This window comes from Suricata suricatta, chromosome 5 (genome assembly GCF_006229205.1).
Source record: "Suricata suricatta isolate VVHF042 chromosome 5, meerkat_22Aug2017_6uvM2_HiC, whole genome shotgun sequence".
Taxonomy (NCBI): domain Eukaryota; kingdom Metazoa; phylum Chordata; class Mammalia; order Carnivora; family Herpestidae; genus Suricata; species Suricata suricatta.
This window is the reverse complement of record NC_043704.1, coordinates 9,486,780-9,496,524: the sequence shown is the minus strand read 5'-3', so window position 1 is coordinate 9,496,524 and position 9,745 is coordinate 9,486,780. Positions and strand designations below refer to the sequence as shown.

General features: G+C 44.4%; 1 long non-coding RNA gene across 1 annotated transcript; it reads right to left on the bottom strand.

The window, feature by feature from the left end:
- Positions 1–6,482: 6,482 nt before the first annotated feature.
- Positions 6,483–9,342, bottom strand: LOC115291490. The gene is made up of 3 exons (XR_003908486.1): positions 8,942–9,342; positions 7,706–7,781; positions 6,483–6,971 (listed from the first exon to the last, which is right to left on the bottom strand). It is a non-coding gene; the product is annotated as an uncharacterized LOC115291490 (long non-coding RNA).
- Between the last annotated feature and the right edge of the window lie 403 nt (positions 9,343–9,745).

Below are 9,745 nucleotides of genomic sequence, written 5' to 3'. Positions count from 1 at the left end.
GATGGGATGTACGACAGTTTGGGACAGAGAGCGTCTGGGTGTGGGGCCGACTTCTGGTCTCCTGTCTCCAGCGATGAGAGTCCATCTTCCCTGCGAAGACACGCCCGGCAGGGTGTGGATGACAACCGAGTCCTTCTGGAACAGATGTCTTCAGGCAGATGAGGACGATCCCAGAGAGACTGGGTCCTGCATCTGCTGTGTTCCAGAGCCTTCAGCGCAAAGCAACAGTGTACCAAAGGGTCATATGTTGGGGTAGCTTATCTGGAAATTCTTCATGAGAAACAGCCTTTATACAAACTCTCTTTTTCCCGCAGTTCTCATCTCCACTCTCTACCAGGCATTCCAGAACGAATCGCTCAAAGCTGGGTGTTGAGGGGTGTTGGCGGATGGGGTGGAAAGTCAAAAAGACTATATTGGGAGAAATGCTTCAGACTATGGACCTGGGATTCCCCAAGACAAGGTTCATCTGCCCCCCCCCCCCACCGCCTTTCTACCCCAGAATTTACCATGCTTGGGTTTTCCTGGTACATCGCTGGTCTTCCCACTGATGTCTGATTCTTTCAGATTTGGAGCCCCATCTAATTTCTCTTTGTATCTCCGGGATGATCAGGGTATCTGACCCAGTGCAGACATTCAAATACATGTGGAGTCAATCGACAGTTAGTTATTTGCTTCACAGCAGGCAACTTATAACTCAAGTTGTAAACAATGGCGGCTATGCATGAACGTGTCATCCAAGAGAGCAATGTGGGATGAAGGTTAGCTCTGGTTTGACAGGTTGAGACCCCTGTGTTTTTGTTTGTTCATTTTTCCATTTGTTTATGTTTAACCACTTACTGTCTGGATGTCCTTCTTGACAAAAACGTTTAATATACATAGTCGTGAATGGTGTGCATACTTGTGTTGTCTCTCTAGGGCACAGGGTTCCAGTCCCTTTGGAGGAAAATAGGCTCTACTCTAATATAACGTCATGGGTATGATGGACCAGTTAACTGTGGGCTGGCGTTCATATATCCTAGGGTTTTTCAGGCTTAAAAATGCCACAGTGTTGGAACTGACGTTCGTTTCATACTTTTCTCCCTTATAGAGAGACGTGTCTGCTTTTTGTCGTTGGAGCTAGTGAGTATTGGGGACCTCCAATCAATAGCTTGGACAGAGCTGCCGGTACAGCAAATGTCACATGTAAAACTGAAATCAAGTCATAGAAAGATGAGAGATGAGCATCTGGGTGGCTCAGTCAGTTAAGCATCTGACTTCAGCTCAGGTGACGACCTCATGGTTTGTGAGTTCGAGCCCCGAGTCCAGCTCTGTGCTGACAGCTCACAGCCTGGAGTCTGCTTCAGATTCTGGGTCTCTGTCTCTTTCTGCCCCTTCTCCTGCTTGCACTCTGTCTCTCTCTTTCTCAAAAATAAATAAAAATTAAAAAGAAAGCAGATGAGAGAAAGATTAGTAAGAAGGGAGGATATGAAAGTAGTTCTTAAGAACCTAGCAAGTAAGGGAGGAAACCAATACTTCTTGGGTGCCCACTGGGTTCCTGGTATTCTGGGCTCATTGTTACATTTTTTTTTTTTCCAGAAATGAGAAGTGGGAAAAAGCCTATTTTATGATACTCTGAAGATTTAGAACCTGGGCTATTAGGTAAAGCCTATAGGGACCTAAGGCATATTTTTTCTTCTGATTACCAATAATTGATTGTGAAAAATTTGAAAAAAGGCACAGAGAAAAAAATATCATCTGTAATTATACTACCTAATGATATATGTTATAAAATTTTAATACATGTACTTTTTAAAAAAGTATGCACTTTTTACTACAAAATTAAACAATACTAGTTGATAACTTCCTTTAACTTCTAATAGACTATCATCATTTTTCTCATGTTATGAAAATATTCTTTTATTATGTGTTCTATTTTGATGTGCTATGCCACATCTTTTAAAAAAAATTTTCTTTCTTTTATTTTTAGAGATAGAGAGAGAGAGAGGTAGGGAGAGAGAATCCTAAGCAGCCTCCATGCTCAGCATAAAGCATGACACAGGGCTCGATCCCACAACCCCTGTATCATGACCTGAGCCGAAGTCAAGGGTTGGGTGCCCAACTGACTGAGCCACCCAGGCGCCCCCACGATGTGCCACGTTTCTAAATGGAGGCTCCCCTGCTGGATCTTTAGGTCGTTTTCAGTGTTTCAGCTTGAGGATATCCTTGAAGGTTGTCGCGGGAGGCGTGGGGGCTTGGCCTGGGGAAATACCAGATGAGATAAGCAAATGTTGGAAGACAAGAAGATTCGATTCAGGTAGGGAAATCACAATTTTCTTCCAACATTTGAAGGTTGGCATTTTTTTAAAGATTTCTTTTTATGTATGTATGTATGTGTGTGTGTATGTATGTATCTTAATGTTTATTTAGTTTTGAGACAGAGAGAGAGACAGACAGAGAGACAGAGTGTGAGTGGGGGAGGAGCAGAGAGAGAGGGAAACAGAATCAGAAGCAGGCTCCAGACTCTGAGCTGTCAGCACAGAACCCAACTCAGGGCTTGAACTCACGAACCATGAGGTCGTGTCCTGAGTTGAAGTCAGACCCTTAACCTACGGAGCCACTCACCCAAGTGCCCCTTATAAATTTCATTTTTAAGTAATCTTTACATCCAAATGGGGCTTGAACTCACAACTCTGAGAGCAAGAGTCACACACTCCACTGACTGAGCCAGTCAGGCACCCCGCAGGTTGACATTTCTAAGAGGAGTTTGACTTGGTCTGTGTGGTTCCAACAGGGAAGAGTTAGAGAGGGTGGGTGGAAACTATGGGGAGATCAATTTCTGGTGCGTAAGGATGGACTTTCCTCAGCGAAGGGCAGTCAAAGAAGGTCTGGGCAGTTTCAGGAAGTAGTGAATTTCCAGCTGGTGAAGATGCTTAAACAAAGGCTTATTAAGATCACGTCTGTGAATACAATGCCTTAACTATGTTTATAGTAGAGAGACCGGAGCATTTGAGAGTGTGGATTAAGTCACTTGTTTACCTATTATTTTGGAAGGGGAATACCTCTTGGGAAAGGCTTCAAAAGTGAAAATTTGAATGCAGTTCTCTTATTCTTTATATCGGGGCCCAATATTTACATAATGATTGACAGTTCACAAAGATGATAAAGAATCCGCTTTTAACTCGAGGAAACCGATTCAGAGAGGCTAAATCGCCCAGGACACTAGACCCCTGCATTCTTCATCTCTACAACCACTTTTTTCCCAGTTGCTATTATGACTACTAAGGTCACCAATTCCTTCTAGAAAGTCCAGATTCACAGGGCATTGCCTGTGCCCTGCTTCCCTGAAAGAAAATGAAAATCTCCTCAATGACTCATGTGAACAGAATGTCACTGTGCAGTTAACAGATAAGGTCTCCTGTGTGTCATTTCTACCCCATAGCAGTGACTCCACGATTAGGGTTTGGACAGGTAAGGGCCTGGCTCTGACAGCCTGTGAGCTTATGACGGCCCCGGTGCCTTCCGCCCAGGACAGAGGGCCCTTCCTTAGTGGTCTGAAATCACATACCTCGAATACATTGGACCCTTGCAACTCAGAACCCTGGAACACTGGGCTTCTGCCCCCCACTCTGCACATCGCCCAGGAATGGATTCCTGTTTTCTGCTTCCCCCCTGGATTCTTGCCTTCAACCCTGTCCTTCTTGGACTAGATAGATAGTCTAGAAGGAAATGTCAGGGTCCCATTTTGGCATCATCTTCAGGTGCTCAGCTTCCTGAAGCTGCACTCCTAGCACTGCCTCCCCACCCCCATCCCCCACCCCCCCATCCGCCTCTCTAGCCAGAGTAAATCAGAAGGTACCATGACAATGACATCCCCCCCCCCCCAAGTCACCCACATTCTGGGCTCCAGGAAAGCCACTGCAGCCTTTCCTGCGAGTTGTCAGCCCTCCCAGTCAGGATCCCCACCGATCTTCAGGAAGCCTGCATCCACCGTGGGAGGGAGAGGAAAGCCGGAAGCAGATGGCCACCCCCTTTCAAGCCCTGAGTGAAGTCTATTCCTCTGGCTTTTAACCGTTTCCTGGGTTTAGCTGTTTGCCTACTGAAGCCAGCTTGCCTGGTTTTTTCTCACCAGAACGTTTCTTTGGTAACAAGTACAGGCCAAGCACAGGGGGATGGGGGGTAAAAAAAAAGCCAAGTGAGTTAGGTCTGTGTTCTTGAAGAGTTTCCTTTTCTCCCGGCTGATGGAAAAGGGAGCTTTTCGTGAAAATGCACGGAGGGAGAAGTTTTGACCAGGGAGTAAGGCCTTCAGCAGAAAAAGAACACGCAGGAAAGAGCCAGTCATGTTCTGGGGGCTCAACTGGCCAAGAGGACCTAGGGGTTAGATCGGGACAAACTAACAAGTAGTAGAAATGTTATACCCTAGTGGCGCCTGGGCGGCTCAGTCAGTTAAGTGTCTGACTTCGGCTCACGTCAGGATCTCGTGGTTCGTGGGTTTGAGCCCCGCATCAGGCTCTGTGCTGACAGCTCAGAGCCTGGAGCCTATCTTCAGCTTCTGTGTCTCCCTCTCTCTCTTTGCCCCTTCTCTGCTCACGCTCTGTTTCTGTCTCTCTCAAAAATAAATAAACCTTGGGGCGCCTTGGTGGCTCAGTAGGTTAAGCGCCAGGCTTTGGCTCCAGTCATGATCTTGTGGTTCATGGGTTTGAGCCCCGTGTTGGGCTCTGTGCTGACGGCTAGCTCAGAGCCTGGAGCCTGCTTGGGATTCTGTATCTCCCTCCCTTTCTGATCCTCCCCTGCTCACGCTGTCTCTCTCTCTCAAAAATAAATAAAAGTTAAAAATAAATAAATAAATAAACTTAAAAAAAAAAAAAGAGAGAGAGAAAGAACTATTATCCTAGTAGCTAAGAGAGCCTTTCAGGTTGTTTACCAGGCAGAGTTGTGATGCCACATTTGAGAAAAAGTCCCTGCAGCCCCGAAAATGAGGGTGACAGAGAAAGGAGACTGGGAAGCCAGGAAGGGGCTTTTACTCTTCAACTTATTCCGTTTTGTTCTTTTTTGGTTTTCAAACCATGGACTTGAATTGTTTTTATTAAAAAAATTAAACATTATCTGGGCAATGGGATTGGTGGCTCTTTTTGTCTGGTCCTCTATATTCTGTTCTGTACATTTATTTATTAAAATTTTTTTTGACATTTTTATTTATTATTGAGAGACAGAGAGAGATAGATCATGAGGAGGGGAGGGGCAGTGGGCTCTGTGCTGATGGCTCAGAGCCTAGAGCCGGCTTCGGATTCTGTGTCCCCTTTCCTCTCTCTGCCCCTCCTCTGCTTGTGCTCTGTCTCTCTATCTCGAAAATCAACATTAAATAATAATAATAAATAAAAAGAGCCAGTGACACAGAGGTCCTCCCTAAACCTATGTCCACATAGCACGCCCAAATTTATCGTTTCTCAAACCGGAGATGCCTGGGGTGAACGGCGGAGTGTGCACAGGCCCTGGTTTGAGAAACACCGCAGCAGCAGAAGGAACCAGCTGCGTGGGAATCACGAACAGCGCGGTCTGTGCCGTGGGATTTTCTTCTGCTGGCTTTGCTGACTGCAACAAGCTTGCCTCTTATGCTAGAGAAATTCCACCCATTTTAAGATCAGAAGAGCATTTTCCTGCTTCTGTCCAAGTCCCTGGACAGTTTCCCCTAAACTTTTAGGAGGGCCTAAAACGTCAGACAGGGAGGAGGAAAAGAGGAAGCACATGGCTGGAGCTCATCACTCAGTTAAAAAATACAAAACGAAATTGTACTAATGGTGAACCAGATATGGCGGTAGTGAGTGCAAGGCTGAAAATGTAGGGTCCTTGCTCCAAGAGAACACTGCTAGTTACGAAGCAGGCATGGAAATGCAGTGAAGTAACCCACTGCTACAAATGCAAAACGTCTTTTGAATTGGATGGAAGCAAAATAGCAAAAACGTTAAAGACCGTAGCAGGAAATGCACATAACAACAAACGCAGTAGGCATATTAAATGATGTTCATTACATACCTACCTTAGAAAGCCAAGAAAATAATACCAAACTCAAGAACTGTTGAGTTAATGAAGCGTGGAAGTAAGTGACCTTTGTGATTTCTGTGTCTTCCACCTAATTTTTAATTCCAAGTACTTAATTGTTTTTCACAGTTTCATTAGGGCTTTTTCTCCCAATCTGTTAATTTTGAGGAAGCTATTGTATACCTATGAATCAATATATTAGAGTGTATTCCTTTTCAAGTCTTGCCAAATGTTGCAAAATACTGTTTCGGGCGCCTGGGTGGCTCAGTCAGATGAGCTTCCGATTTTGGTTCAGGTCATGATCTCACAGTTCGTGGGTTTGAGCCCCACGTCGGGCTCTGTGCTGACAGCTCAGAGCCTGGAGCCTGCTTCTGATTCGGTCTCTGGCTCTCTCTCTGCCCCTCCCCCACTCTCTCTCTCTTTCAAATATAAATAAACATTAAAAAAAATTTTTAAATACTGTTTCAAGCTATTTCCAAAGAGTGCAAAATAGATACTATTACATTTTCTATTTAACCATTCCCATTTTCTATTTAGCCTTTAACTTGATGTCCCAGGAAAATAAAATGTTAACTATAATTCATGCAGTAATACTGGTAAACATTCTTACATGATAGGAATGTAATGAATATTGTCCTCCTTTTTAAGGACGGCACCATTAGATCCACACTTGGCGTCAAAATGACCTTGTAAACAACCTCCTGATGCTAGCAGAATGGAGGCAGAGCACTTGGTCAAGTGTCTCAGCCAGAGGAGGCAGGAGGGTGAGGGCAGGGGGTGAGGGCAGAGGTGGAGGCAGGGAGAAGGTCCGGGTTTGATCCCCTGGCGAGATAGTTAGGAACAGAGATGGCCACAGACAGATGAGGGTGATGAGCGTCTGGTGCTGACATTACACACCAACCTAAGAGCTACAGATTGCCTTCCAGTTTTCTTTCCTTTGTTCCCTTTTTTCTTTTCTGCAGTAAAATAAAAAAAAATTAAAATTAAAAATAAAAAAATCAAAATTAAAATTAAATCAATAAAATCTCACCTGTTTCCCAGATAAGCATGGAACATATATACAGGCAGGGCATAAATGGCCAATAAACATATATAAAAGACAGAGGACATTAAATAATCAAAGAAATGCAAATTAAAACAAGAGAGTGATAGAGCGTGGGAAAAAGTCATTCTCACATAGTACTTTAACGACTGCACATTGGTGAAATCACTTCTGAGGGATATTTGGCAATAGGAATCAAAGCTTTTTAAAAATATATATCCTTAGGGGCGCCTGGGTGGCTCGGTTGGTTAAGCATCCGACCTCAGCTCAGGTCATGATCTCACCATTTGTGGGTTTGAGCCCTGCATCGAGCTCTGTGCTCACAGTTCAGAGCCTGGAGCCTGCTTTGGATTCTGTGTCTCCTTTTCTCTCTGCTCCTACCCCACTCATGCTCTGTCTCTGTCTCCCTTAAAAATAAATAAACATTAAAAAAAAAAATACATGCCCTTAGCTTACCCTAAGGAATAGCTGGACAGGTGTGTAAAATGTATTTGTGCAATGTTTATGCAGCTTTAATTACTTATTTTAACTGTTTGTTTATATATTCTGAGAGAGAGAGAAGGGGCAGAGAGAGGGAGAGAGAGAGAATCCCAAGCCCCTAAGTGGGTCTCGAACAAACAAACTTGTATAAAGCGATCAATCAAGGACCTTCATTCAGAAGTCTGTAAGAAGAACACGAGTGTCAAATTCCAGCTGCACCATTGTCAACAGTTCACCTTCTCACCTGGTATGAGGGGCAGAGACAGGAATATTTGTTAGTTTGTCCACGGAAAGTTTGGGTTATAATCTCTGGCAGGGCTCCAACTACTGAACTTCTGAGCTTAGTATATGCACCACCAAGGTCGGTCATTAACACAAGTGGAAAGAAACAAAAAACCCGGGCATCTTGGTTCAGGTCTCTGAATTTGCTTGTTAGGGTTGCCAAAACAAAGCACCACAAAGGTGGCTTGACAGAAATTTGCTGCCTCTCAGTTCTGGAGGCTACAACTCCAAAATTCGGGTGTCAGGAGGTTAGTTCCTTCTAAAGGCTGGGAGCAATAATTGGTTCCAAACTTCTCTTTAAGTTTCTGGCAGATATTCCTTGGCTCGTAGAAGGTGTTTCCCTTCGTCTTCCCTGGGTGTGTTTCTGTCTCTGTCCAAATTTCCCCTTTCTAAAAGGACATAAGTCAGATTTGATTAGGGCTTACTCTTGATTACTCTAGAAGCACCCAATCTCCAAATATCCTTGAACCATTTTGGTGTGGAAAGAACATAGGTGTTGCAATGACACCCGTGTTTCAATTTTGGCTTTACCATGTACTGGCGGTATGACCTTGGGAAAGTTATTTGAATTACTCAGGACTTATCTTCTCATCGGTATAATGGAGATGTATTGTTGCTATGAGGCTAGATATCCCAGGATGTACTGGGTAAATGGAGGGTGTTATTAATTGAGTTGGGATGGGGGCGCGGGTTTCTGCTCTTAGAGGTTCACTTCTATGATTAGATACATCTGCCACTGAGTCTGCTAGGGGTAAGTCTCAGATGACAGTGACAAACCTGGTCAACGCGGAACTGGCATTTCTGCCAGAGTCCTTCCTGCCTACCTGTGTTTACTTGTTGGGAGCCAGTACGATTTACAGGTTACTTTTTAGGTGAAGCCCTATATAAAACTAATTTTACAGCACTCCAACCTGGACAGATAGTTCATGGATCGATGTTGTGTAAGGCTGTCAGGCTCGGGGTGAGGGTGCTGGGGGGAGGGATATAGCCTTCTAGCTGGGGAGACCATCAATGCCTTCCATTATGCATGATTATTAGCTCAAGATTCTGCCTCAACCTGATCTTCCAGATTGATTTGACTGAAGACAAGGGCACATTGCCTCAGACATTGTCATACATTACCTAGAAGTTTAATTATGCAAGTTTCCTTCATCAGCAGCAATAAAAATTTGACTCAAATCTGGTGTTACCGGTTGCAAATGCTTAAGCCTTCTGGGAGAAGTAAAACTGGTGAATGGGGGTGAGGGTGGGGCTGGGGAGCAGGGAGAAGAGAAGCCAGCGGAGGAACGAGTTGGTTGTGTAAGTTGTGTTAAGTGTGAGATTGGGAGCAGTCAAGGTAGGGTCTCTCACCTCAATAGGGACATCTTTGGCTACTTCCTTCAAAAACAATCAAGTTCAATGTGGCTTTTAATTGCATGGGGGGGGCAAGTTTGAGGGGCAGCAATCCAAAACAACTTACAAAAATTATTTACTGGGGCGGGGTAGGGGCAGAGAGAATCCCAACCAGGCTCCCCTAGGAGGAACTGGGGCTCCAACCCAAGAACCCTGAGATCATGACTTGAGCAGACTGATCAGGAGTCTCATGCCTAACTGACTAAGCCAACCAGGTGCCCCCCAAAAGAACTTTTGATAACATGGAGAACCAATCTGAAGTAAGCTATTTGCCTGAGTACTTTTTAGCTGATTTATTTTAGGTTTAGTCTATCTTTTTCAGGGCCTGTGCTAATTTGATTGTTGCCTTATACCAACGTTCTGATAAGTGCAGGAGAGAAACATTTGTTGTAAATCATTTAAAGCAAGGGTCTCTCCTTGAGTCACGTAGGAGAGGGACCAGTACTTATCACGGGGTCTTTCTGTACATCAACAAGACCATATCTGTTGCTAACGTATTTATGAACAGCTTAAGAAAAAACTGGTAGGAACACT